The sequence below is a fragment of the Elephantulus edwardii genome, unplaced genomic scaffold (assembly GCF_000299155.1).
Source record: "Elephantulus edwardii isolate Elephantulus edwardi_28Jun2011 unplaced genomic scaffold, EleEdw1.0 scaffold00012, whole genome shotgun sequence".
Classification (NCBI taxonomy): domain Eukaryota; kingdom Metazoa; phylum Chordata; class Mammalia; order Macroscelidea; family Macroscelididae; genus Elephantulus; species Elephantulus edwardii.
This window is the reverse complement of record NW_006399762.1, coordinates 5,363,190-5,373,676: the sequence shown is the minus strand read 5'-3', so window position 1 is coordinate 5,373,676 and position 10,487 is coordinate 5,363,190.

Below are 10,487 nucleotides of genomic sequence, written 5' to 3'. Positions count from 1 at the left end.
GAGCTGTGCTGCAATCCTGAAGGCACACTGTTCAAATCCATCAGGTGCAGGGGCAATCATCTCCTGTGCCAGTAGGATCTGTTTCGATGGTACACAAAACAAAAAAAAAAACACTAAAGTACTTCTACAAGTGTATTTTCAGGAAGAAGTCCAGATACCTACCCTCTGATCCCTCCCTGCCATAGACCCAGGCATCCTTCCCTCTTGATCTCCCACCATCCAAGATCCCAAGTCGTGGGTAAGAAGCTGGAATTAAGTGGAGACAAAAAATATTGTTACCTACAGTTGAAGAATTTACTGAACTCTCTAATGAGGTTTTTCTAAGAAGTATGGTAAAGCTAATCTAGCCATGTATGTCTCATTAAAAACGCAGTTTAAAAAAATGCAGTTTCCTTAGGAGTTGGTCAAACCTTGTGCTGTTTGTTGACTGAGAGCTTTCTGTAAATTTAGGGATGTCTTGATGATCCTCCAGAGCCCTTTACGAGGGAGCCCCTGGTCTCTTGCCAAACCAAGGTCCTTATTGCTTTGACAAACGAGTGAAACCATTTTTTCAGAACATCATCTGTAATATTACTTATGGGACATAGATAGCTGTGCCAGGAGTCTCAGCTTGACTGAATTCTACATAGAAAGTTATTGTTGTAAACTGTGCCTATTTCCTAGCCCAGCTAATTAGGAATAAACTTTAGGGTGAATTTGAGCTCTTTGCTTCATGAAAGATAATTATCTGTTTTCTTGTCACATTCAAATCTCCATGAACACCTAGATTGTATTGCCATTTAATAACTGGATAAGAATAGACACAGCAAAGAGATAATTTGTCAACATTTTGTGAAAGGCATACCTTTAGAAGGTGTTGGAAACCATTATACTCATGATATAATGGTTAATTTAATTTCTTTATCCATTCTCTTTTTTTCCAATAGAAGAATTATTTCAAGGAACTGAGTAGTTCTATGAATTTTCCTATTGCCTCCCCTCTTATTCTGTGTGTGTATGTGGTATGCACGTGCACATATTTTTGCCTCCTCCTTTTAACTCTAGTGTGGACAACAAAAAGTTAAACAGCACCTGATTTAAATGATTAAAATACCACAACTCTGCTTTCTCAAATAAATATTGGAGCCAACTGCTGTTCAGCAAATATCTGCCAAAAGACATATATATCAGACAGACGATGAGAACAGGGGATTGGGCATACATATCCTTTCAAGGGAAGATGAAAGGATATAGATGAATCAATGATGTTGATACATAGAAATGCAGCTGTCTGGAACCTAATTCCAGTTAACATGGGAAGCCTGACTCAAAAGATGTGGCAATCTTTGAAAGACAATCCCAGGTGTTGACATATGAGAAAAGGCTCAGGCAAACCCTGATATGCAATCCCTTTGACTATCACCTGTACCACACTACATCTCTACTTGTTTTCAGTATGCATATATTCAATATGCATATATTTTCTCATCCAAATTTAGGAACCATTCCTGTTTTCAACATTAAATAAACCTTTGATCATTTTTGGTTTTCATGAATTACCACCCAAAGAGAATTAACTTAAAAATCAGGTATTTGTACCAAACATTCTAAGTCTAAAATTGAATCATTTGCACATCCTCCATCATGTGAAAACTGAAATCAGGTGTCAGATACTTTTCTTACACAGGTTTCTTGTTTTGAATAGAAAAACTAAAATGGAAAAATGACTTCTGATCTTCAACTGTGATTTCCACCTTTTATGACCCACATTTACAGAGAATTGCCTTCATGGTGTTTATGCATTAAGAAATTAACAGGAAAAGTAGAAAACTATTCTAAAACTATAAAAACAGCTACTAAAATGATTAATCCAACGACTATTTTAAGTAAAAGTCATTTACACTGCTGGAGTTTGAGAGGAGCTTCACTGTTTTATCCCAAAAGATTCAAAAGGTTACGTAACACTTATAAAACTTTGCCTCCAGCCCTTTGAAACTCAAAATGTAATCTTCAAGCTAGTACTGAAAGTTATTGTATACACCAAGGAGAGAAATGTTGAGAACTGTTTATGGAAGTTTAATTTGAACCAGTGTACTATTCTCCAGTGGCATTTGTTCTAACATCCTCATTACAATCCAATTCATTTCACCTCTGGAGGTTCTCATCATTTATCTAAAAATGAGACTGGCAAGATGATGTCTAAAAATCCCGTCCAGGTCAGTCAGTGTTTGATTTGGTATTATCCCAAACAGCAAGCAACACATTTTCATTTTGACCAGTTTTATGTCATGAAGTCAATGGTATATTTTTAAGGGCTCTTGGATCTTTAAGGAGAATTATACCCCAAATAGGTTTATTATTCTGCTCTACAGTATGCCTGCTCAGATTTGATTCTACTTATGGACCTATTTTCAGACCGTAACACGTGTCGTACCTCTACACCAAATAATATCTAGAGAGTATTTATTTATTGCTATTGGATGTCATTGAACTGGGCATTAACTGACCCTCCAGTGGGTTTTTAGAGGCAGTGAATCTCAAGAGATGAGATCACCCATCCTTCTCCCACTGAGCAGCTGGTAAGTTGGAACAAATGTGCCATTGGAATTGCAGTACAGTTTCTTACCACTAGGCCACCAGAGTCCCCTTCTAGAGAGCAAGAGTTGAATTTTTTAACACAATTAAAAAGTTGTACCCGAATGCCTATTTACTGACTAAGGACTAACTAAACCTTAGGTGAAAGTGTTCTTCATTGTCTTGTTAAAAATATTTGACATTAAAAAGAAACACTTTACTCTTAAGAAAATGTCTATTTTACAAAGATTTCAAATTCCCAGTGGTCAGGGGCAGCCAAGTGACCCAAAAGAATTCTTTTTCTTTCTTTAAAGTTTTAATTGCAAAACTAAAAATCACAGTAGTTACACAAAATTTAATTACAAGACTAATAATATGACAAGTGAAAACAAATGGAGACATAACTCTGACAGCTATGGTCTTCAAAGATGCCAACCATTTTCAGGAAAAAAAAATTAGTATATACTCCTTAACTTGTTTTCTATGCAATCAGTAAGGATATAATTGTTAGTAATACTATTTTATTACAAATGAAGGCATTGATTATAATATTTCTAATTGGTTAAAACAAAAAACAATTAATATTTACTTCAGTGGGGAAATGGAATGAAAAATAGACACAAATTCAGAAGATTGTCCTGATCATTATCAGACTGAACTCATTGTTGAAATCAAGTCAAATTAACAGTACAGTCAGGTTAAACAGTATGATAGTGGCTTTATAGGATAACTCTTAATGGAAGTATTTTATTTATACTTATAATCTCTGGAATATTCAGACTTACAGAGCCAAACATCTTCATTTGACAAAGCATTAGAGCAGTTGCATTCATTAATGTTAAAAGCTTGAGAAGCTCTGCATTATCTTGATTATTCTCAGGAGTGGCATCCACTTCCTAAACAATTTGCTTCCAGAAACTCCATGAACTTTAATAAATGTTGATAGTTGTAGAGGGGCTTTCAGGCCTTTTGGTTATACAATCACTCTGAGTTATGATCAACTCGAAGGCAATCAACAACAACAATGTAATCCCTTTTTTAATTAACAAAGTAAATGATACTCAGATAATTAGAGCTGAACAGAGTGACTAGGGATGACAGAACGAAAATTGATGACTTTGGGCTGTGGTGCCGGAGAAGAGTGTTGAATATACCATGGACTGCTAGGAGACAAACAGGTTTGTCCTGGAGAGGGTGAAGCCAAGCTGCTTCTTGGAGTCAATGATTCTGAAGCTTCATCTGACATGCTTTGGGCATATTGCAAGGAGGGATCAGTCCTTGGAGAGGGACGTCACATTTGGGAGAGTCAGGGACAGCACAGGAGAGGAAGACCCTTGATTAGATGGATTGATTCATTGACTGGGATGACGGGAGTAGGTGTGTTGGAGACAGTGAGGTTGACACGGGACTAGAGCACAATTTAGGGCTCTATATAGGGTTGCTATGAGTCGTAAGCGACTTGATGGCACATAACAACAACTAAAAATATTTCATAATAAATTCAACACTAGATGAAAGCAGAGAGCTGGCCTAATGTCAGCTAGTGGAGTAGTGAAATAACCCTATTAGCTATATTGTTTTAGCAGTAATAAATATACTTAGGTTCAAATCTCCCTTGTAGATCTCAGAAGCCTATGCATTTATTTTCTATCCACATAGTCATTATTATGACTGTTTCACAAATATTTTTAAGGTCAGTTGAGGCGAGAGAGATATTCAAAACTACACTTAAAACATTTTATCATTCCTAACTTCTCTCATATCCTTATCACTTAAGGTCTATATGCTCTACTACTCCACTGATTTAATGGAAAAAATGTATGCATTATCAAATACCAGTGGGCATTTTCACATATTTTCTTTGCCCTCTTTTTCGTTTTTCTCTACATTTTTCTTCAATCTCTGTGCAAGTGTAGAGTGCTGGCATGCTAGTCTACTGTTTTAAGACATGGGATTTGAGGCCTCTGAGAACAATGTCATGCCATTGTTGCATAAAATTTTAACAATTAGAGTTTATTTAAGAGGAACAACTTGATTAGGCATTATATGCATGGCAATTAACAATCTGGAACAAGAAGTGCATTACAAAGTGAATTGGGAGAGGGAGGAATGAGTGACTGAAGATCCCACCTTTCTGTGAACTTTCATTAAAATCACAAGTGAAAAAAAGAGGAGCAACTTGAATGCATTTTTGAGGCCCAAGAGATCAAAATGGCAAGAGTCTCAGTCAAAGAAACAAAGCCCAGGCTGCTTGAAGATGAATAAAAAACCCAGTCATTGCAAAGTAGAGTTCAACTCATGATGAGATCAGAACTGTGCTCATTAGAGTTTTCAATAGTTGATTTCTAAGAAGGAAGGATGTTGGTCTTTTGTTTTGTTTTCCCCCTTCCCCTGAGGTGCTTCCAGGTAGAATCCTTTGCCCTAGCCCTGAATGTGTAAGTTTGTACCACTCATTAACAAAGAAAGATGAATAGAATCTGACCTTCCATTGAGTGCTTTACCTTCAGTGACCCACTGGGAAATGTAATGATTTTGTTTCATCTACTCTTCTCACAGTGATTTCCAATAGATATTTCTAGTGAAATCCTAGCAAAATCTGTGTTAACTTCTTCAAGAAAGAAGTCAGTATTTCTTTGATTTTTCAGGCTTTTTCTATTTATAGCCCAAATGAACCTACATTCTCCTTTGCTGACCAGCAGGGTAATTCAGCTCAGAAGCCCTTGTCAGGTCAGCCCGTCAGTGTTTCCTGATTTCCTCTTTTATTCCTAGAAGTTGGAGAAAGGAGCATGCTCTAGGGTCATAACATAATATGAAATGAACTATTGATTTCTCTGCAAAAACAATACTATTGCAGTTACAACTGCTAGATGCCCCTTCTAAACACAGCCACAGTAAATGCAGGCTTACGTCCATATCTCAATGCAGAGAAGCATTTAGGAGGTAACCGGTTTTTAAACTTTTACTTGTGAATAATATATAGAAACAGTACATATACCAAAAGTATGTAGTTTTATGCATTTCTTTTGAGAAAGTATGTTTATATAACCAACTTGCAAATAAAGAAGCAAAACATTCCCAAGAAGGTAAGGTTTTTTGGTTTTGTTTTTAATCGCCTGTTTATGGCAGTTTGTGAAATGCCAGGGAAGAATAGTCCTCCCAATTTTACTCAGCAAATACTGATAACATCTAGAGTGTGCATAGCTAAGTGGACTGGGGTGGAGGGAAGAAAGAAATTATGCAACAATGAGTGATTTTTTGTTTTTAGGTGAACTGATGATGGTGGTAGGGAGGAAAATGTGCATCAGTGAATGGAATACAAGTTTTCTGTAAACGTTTGTTAAAATCACAATTAAAAAATTCTTTTATCCTCCCAATATCATTATCAAATTAGCGAATGCAATCCACAAACTGACATAAAGTTGTGAAGTTGGGAGTAAATTAGAAGTGACTTGCTTTTTTATTGGAAATGACTAATCTGTTTATTCTCATCCACCAGATGTTTATTTTCTGCATCTAACTACAGAAACTCTAGTTATCTTGTTTTGTATCCAGCTCTCAGAGTTGACTAAATTTTCTGGAATTGGTTGCCTGTTCAATTGTCTTATTCCTAGAGGATCACTGTTGTTGTTGTTATTGGGTGTGTCCAGTTGAGCATAATTTATAACGACCTTATAAACAACAGATCCAAACCCTGTCCTATCTGATGTGCCATTCTCATCCACTCTAACATACTCTAACCCACTGCTGCAGTTACATGTCAATTTTATCTGGTTGAAGGTCTTCCTCTCTTGTGTTGACCCTCTACTTTGCAAGGAATAGCCTAACAACTTATCCAAAATACATGAGAAAAAGCTTTATCATCCTTTTCTCCAAGGAGCTCTCTGACTGTACTTTCTCCAAGATGGAAGTGTTTATTCTTTTGGTGGTCCATAAGACACTTAACACTCTTCTCCAACTCCAACTCTAAAGCATAGATTCTTCTTCTATGATTATTATTAATTGCCCAGCAAATGATTGAAAGTGATTCAAGCACAGCAAAGGATTGGAAGAATCATGCCTGAATCAGGTACACCTTAATCTTTAAACTGACATCATTGCTCTTTAGTATTTTTGAGAGGTCTTTGACAGCCGACTGTGCCAATTCAACATGTCTTTTGATTTCTTGACTGCTAGTACCAATGGGTCCTGATCATGAATCCAAGTAAGATTGTAAAATTGCTGACTTCAATCTTTCTTCTATCATGATGCTATCTATTGATCCAATGGTGAGGATTTTCATCTTCTTGATGTTGAGACGTAATCCATATTGAAAGCTGTAGTCTTTGATCTTCTGCAGCAAGTGTTTCAAGTTCTCATTTTCAGCAAGCAAGATTGTGTCATCAGCATAATACAGGTTGTTAATAAATTTTCCTCTGATCTTGATGCCACATTCCTCCTTGTAAAATTCATCTTCCTGAATTATTTTCTCAGCATACAGACTGACTGTGTAGAGAGAAAGCATACAACCCTGACACACACCTTTTCTGATTTTTAAACCATACAATATTCCCTTGTTCTATTCAACAACAGATTTTTGGTCTAGGTATAGGTTTCATATCAACACAATTTAGTGGTCTCATTCTTTTCAATGTTAGCCATAGTTTGTTATGGCTAACATATTCAAATATCTTTGCATAATCAATAAAACACAAATAGGCACTCTTCTGTTATTCTCTTCTTTCAGCCAAAATCTACTTGATCAGGTAATGAATTCTATTTCTAGTGCCACGGCCTTTTCTAAACCCTGCTGCCATGTGACAGACGCCAGGCCCTCAGCCTAGAGAAGGCCTCAGGAGCTGGGATCCAGAGGTTCATCCCAATGAGCACCAGAGGATCACTAGAGACTCCTATCTTTCTACTTAATCCCAGTGTGAAGATTTTAAGGTTGTTCAGCTACTCAAGGCTATAAATAAAGTTCTTTCAGACATAGCTTATTCATTATTCTTCAAGCACCATTCTTCTACTTTTCCCAAATGATATATAATAGTTATCTTCAAACTACAATGAGAAAATATGTGAATCCTAGGCAGTCTCTATTTTAGACTCCTTATTCTTGAGTGGTGAGACAATCCTGCATGAACTACTTTAAACTTGGATTCTAGGATCTGTCATTGTTGGCGGTTGTTGTTTTGATTTGTTTCTCAGTCTCTGGGCCTATCTTGTGTCACTAATATATTCAATGTTCAAAACCTTTTTTTGTTGTTGTTGTTACTGTTGGATGTCATTAAGCAGACTTTGATCATAGAGTTACTATGAACAGCACAAATGGAAATCTGGCTCTATCCTGTACCATCTCACTATCTCTACCATGATTAGAATTTGAGGATTTCTAATTTTATTTGTGAGTTCCACAAGTTTATGGTACAATATTTCATGCTCTGTTTCAAAACTCAGATTAATTGTAAATCATGTAATCTAATAGACACTTTCTCAAGGAATACGGTGTCTATCAGTGAAGTAGAGCAATATGTCAGCAATCATCAAAGCAAGAATAATACCAATCTACATAATTCTTATTTTTTTAGGAAATTTAGTGCTTTGTGAGTGTTAAATAAAAAATGAAGATAAGCTGATAACTTCATAAGAGAAATATTTAGTGTTCCATTATTGAAACAATATAGTATTAAGAAAATCTGGTTCTCTACTATAATATGTTTTGAACCATGAATTCTATCCAAAATGATACTGTTATTTCAGTGACTTATTCAGTATTTCATTGGTAATCAGCAAAGCTTTTAAAGAAGGAGAAAACTGAACAAGGCCTCTTGGGGCTAAGGCTCAGAAATGGTACAAATTTAGTTCCCTTTATTTTAGGGAAGTAGATTAGCTAAAGAAACTTACTAGGCTGGCTCATATTCAAGAAGTGGAGAAATAGTCTCTACGTATACTATGACTTTTTATTCCATTAAGTATAAATATATGTTCCAATTTTTCTTCCTCTCACCTGAGATACTAGCTAGTCAACTTCAAAAAGCATAGTTGGATTCAGACATGTATGTGAGTCAAGTTGAGACTAAACTGCTTCTCTAAGTCCACAAAATTATTACTAATTGTCTTAGTTATCTAATGATTTAATAAATGGAATTCTATTAACTCACAGTTTGGGAAGGTTGTTGCCTTTAAAGGACTCTCTCTCACACTCTCTCTTTCTCCCTCTCTTCTCTGGAGGAAGGTTTTTGTCTCCTTTTGACCTCTATGGACTAAGTATTCCTTGGAAATCCCCATATGTCTAGGAGGTTTTCAGAGAAGGGTCTCAGACAGAAAGGATATTCCTCATTCCCAGCTCTTCTTTATCAGTACTAGTGCACCCCTTCTTTCTCTCTCTTTTTCTTTTTCTTGCTATATATCTGTTAACTTCCCTTTTCTATTTCTTGTCAGATAAAAGGTGATGCTAGCTTTATCCTAGGGAGAATCTTCATATCCTCTGATTAGGGCTGTGATCTGAGTAAAGCAGTTGACTTAAGAAAAGGTGATGCTTCCTAGCTGAATCCTGCCTTATTAACATAAAAACAAAACTCAGTCCTCTTTAACATACTAAGAAGGGAGCATGTCAGGGTTGTATTCTCTCTCCATAACTATTCAATCTGTATGCTGAGCAAATTATTCAAGAAGCTGGACTCTATGAAAAGGAATGTGGCATCAGAGTTGGATAGAGACTCATCAATAACCCGCATTATGCAGATGACACAATTTTGCTTACTGAAAGTGTGGAGGACTTGAAGCACCTGCTGCAAAAGATGAAGGAATGCAGCCTTTGGTATGAATTGCATCTCAGTGTTAAGAAAACAAAGATTCTTACCACTGGACTGATAGGCAACATCATGATGAATGGAGAAGAGAATGAAACTGTCAACAACTTCATCTTACATAGACCCACAATTAACACCCTTGATACAGCAGTCAACAAATAAAGGAGACACATTGCTGTGGGATAGTCTGCAGGTAGGGAGCTCTCCAAATTATTGAGGAACAATGATGTCAGTTTGAGGACTAATGTGGGTCTGATTTAGGCCATGACCTTCCCAGTCACTTGCTATATATCTGACAATGAATAAGAATTGATGCCTTTGAACTATGGTGTTGGAGAAGAGCACTAAACATCCCTCCCATGAACAGGCAAAAGGAAAAAAAATATGTCTTTGTGAGGGTGCAGCCAGAATGCTCTTTGAAAGCAAAGATGATGAGGTTTTACCTCACATATTTTGGACATGTTGTTAGGAGGGACTATTCCATGGAGAGGGACATGATGCTTGTGTTACATTAATGGACTTAAAGGAGAAATCAGAGAGAATGAGAGAAAGCATAATACAGCTTTATTAAAAGTGGTGAGGGGGGGTCGGGGAGCTCCCGAGTGAGGTTCCTCATTCTGAAGATGCAGAATGGGGAAGTCACACTCTGAACATATTGGGAAGGGTTTTTATAACAGAGTCTTTAAGGAAGGACATTCCATTGTGATTTATGGTTCATCTCTTAGTTCTGCCCAGTGGGTGGGGCTGTTCACTATTCTACTCAACGTGTATATTCTTTGAATTCTTCATTTTCACCCCTGGCCCCCCTATCTGGACCTAACAGCTTGCAAGAGTAGAGGTTGTTGAAGAGAAATAAGATACTCAAACAGGTGTATTGATGTGGTGACTACGACAATGGGCTCTAATATGTCAGGAAGTGTGAGGATGGCACAAGATAGGATGGGGTTCTGATCCTTTTCTTCATAGATAGGTTCATTATGAGTGGTACTATACTGGATGATACCTACCAGCAACAACAACAATCCTGCCTCATAAATAAAGATTTACAACACATTATAAAATGAAAGATTTTATATACGATACCAGAAATTATAGTCCAGCCAGGTTGACATATATTTTGAGGTGACACAATTTTATTAATGAATG